Genomic DNA, 2,691 nt, shown 5'->3' on the forward strand with positions numbered 1-2,691 from the left:
CTCCTGAAGGTGCTGACTCTCACTGGGGTACAGGGTCCCCCTCCTCTCCTGAAGGTGGTGAGTCTCCCTGGGGTACAGGGTCCCTCTCCTCTCCTGAAGGTGCTGACTCTCACTGGGGTACAGGGTCCCCCTCCTCTCCTAAAAGTGCTGACTCTCACTGGGATACAGGGTCCCCCTCCTTCCTGAAGGTGCTGACTCTCACTGGGGTACAGCATCCCACTGCTCTTATGCAGGTCAAATGGCAGATGATGGTGTGATTTAACATTTTATCTTCATCCTTCAGTCCTGAATTTCCCACAGTACAGAACCTCAGGAAAACTGCTAATGTAACACTCCTATTCAAAGAGGGGGAGGGAGGCAGGAAACTATAGCACAATTAGCCAATTAACAACTATTGTTGGAAAAATAGTGGAATCTATCATTAAGGAAGTAATAGCATTGCATTTGAAAATCATAATCAACATTGCTTCATGAAAGGGAAATTGTGTCTGAGTAATGTATTAGAGTTTTCTTAGAATCATAGAATCCCTACAGTGTGGAAACAAGCCATTCGGCCCAACAAGTCCACACTGCCCCTCCGAACAGTATCCCACTCAGACCCATTTCCCAAGTCTAATCCACCTAACCTAAACACCCCTGGGCACTATGGGCAATTTAGAAAGGCCAATCCACCTAACCTGCACATCTTTGGACTGTGGGAGGAAACCCATGCAGACACAGGGAGAATGTGCAAACTCCACACAGACAGTCACCTGAGGCTGGAATTGAACCTGGGTCCCTGGCACTATGAGACAGCAGAGCTAACCACTGAGCCACCATGCCGCCCCATTTTTGAGGAAGTCTCAACCAGAGCAAATAGAGGAGAACCAGTAGATGTCATAGAGTCATAGAGTCACACAGCACAGAAATAGAACCTTTGGTTCAACTCGTCCGCACTGCCTAGACATCCTAATCTGACCTAGTCCCATTTGCCAGCATTTGGCCCATATCCCTCTAAACCTTTCCTAATCATGTACCCATCCAGATGCTGTTTAAATGTAATTGGACCAGCCTTCACCACTTCCTCTGGCAGCTCGTTCCATACACACACCACCATCTGTGTTCAGGAAGGTCCCTTTTAAACCTTTCCCCTCCCACCTTAAACCTATGTCCTCTCGTTTTGAACTCCCCACACTGCGAAAAATACTTTGGTTATTCAGCCTATCCTTGCCTCTCATGATTTTATAAACATCTGTAATGTCACCCTTCACTCCGACGCTCCAAAGAAAAACGCCCCAGCCTCTTCAGCCTCTCCCTGTAGCTCAAACCCTCCAACCCTGGCAACATTCTTGTAAATCTTTTCTGAACCTTTTCAAGCTTAACAACATCTTTCTTATCACAGGGAGATCACAATAGAACACAATATTCCAAAAGTTACCTAACCAATGTCCTGTACTGCTGCAACATGACCTCTGAACTCCGACACCCCATGTTCTGACCAATGAAGGCCAGTATACCAAATGCCATCTTCACTGCCCTATCTACCTGTGACTCCACTTTCAAGGAAATATGAACCTGCACCCCTTGGTCTCGTTGTTTGGCAACACTGCCTAGGGCCTTACAATTAAGAGTATAAGTCCTGCTTTGATTTGCCTTACCAAAATGCAACACCTCACATTTATGTAAATTAAACTCAACCTGCTGCTCCTCAGCCCATTGGCCCATCTGATCAAAATCTGTTGTACTCTGAGATAACCTTCTTTGTGATCCACGACACCAGCAATTTTGGTGTCATCTGCAAACTTACGAACTATAACTCCTATATTAAAATATTTATATAAATGACGAAAAGCAGTCGACCAAAGGTCACAGGTCCCTGGTCTGACAAACAACCCTCCACCACCCCCTCTAGCTCCTACCTTTAAGCCAATTTTTAACACAATTGGCTAGCTCCCCTTGGATTCCATGTGATCCAACCGTGCTAAGCAGTCTACTACGTGGAACCTTGTCAAACACATTGTTGAAGTCCACACAAGCAACATCTACCGCTCTGCCTTCATCAATCTTCTTTATCACTTCTTCAAAAAACTCAATAAAGTTAATGAGAGGTGATCTCATTGAAACATTTTGGATTCTTAATGGGCTTGCAGGGTAACTGTTGAGAAGATGTTCCCCCTCATGGGACAGTCTAGGACCATAGGGCATAGTCTCAGAATAAAGGGATGCCAGTGTAAGAATGAGATAAAGAGGAATTCCTTCTCTCTGAGGGTTGAGAGTCTTTGGAACTCCTTGCCACAGAGAGCGATGGGGACAGAGTCCTTGTATATATTTAAGGCGGAAATAGATAGATTCTTGATCAGTCGGGGAATCAAAGGTTGCTGGAAAAATACAGTAAAATGGATGTGAGAAGTTTAGGATTAGCCGTGAACCTATTGAATGGTGGAACAGGCTCGAGAAACCGAATGGCCTACTTCTGTTCCTACTTCATGTGGTCTTGTGGTCTTGCACTGACTCTCGAAAAGTGAGGGTGTTGCCTCGGTACTGACCCTCTGACTATGCAGCACTCACTCAGTAACGATCCTCTGACAATGCAGCACGGCCTCAATACTGTTGATCCACCAACAGTGCTGCACTCCCTCAAGGCCTATCCTCCACAGTGCAGCAGTCCCTCAGCACTGACCCTCCGACAGTGCGGCACTCCCTCAGCACTGA

The 2,691-nt window shown here is 46.2% G+C and overlaps 1 protein-coding gene across 1 annotated transcript in view; it reads right to left on the reverse strand.

Moving 5' to 3' along the window:
- LOC109922314 (tubulin polyglutamylase TTLL5-like) overlaps window positions 1-2,691 on the reverse strand; it is a 343,698-nt gene that overhangs the window by 47,849 nt on the left and 293,158 nt on the right. The window lies entirely within an intron of this gene.

This window comes from Rhincodon typus, chromosome 8, assembly GCF_021869965.1.
Source record: "Rhincodon typus isolate 14 chromosome 8, sRhiTyp1.1, whole genome shotgun sequence".
Lineage (NCBI taxonomy): Eukaryota > Metazoa > Chordata > Chondrichthyes > Orectolobiformes > Rhincodontidae > Rhincodon > Rhincodon typus.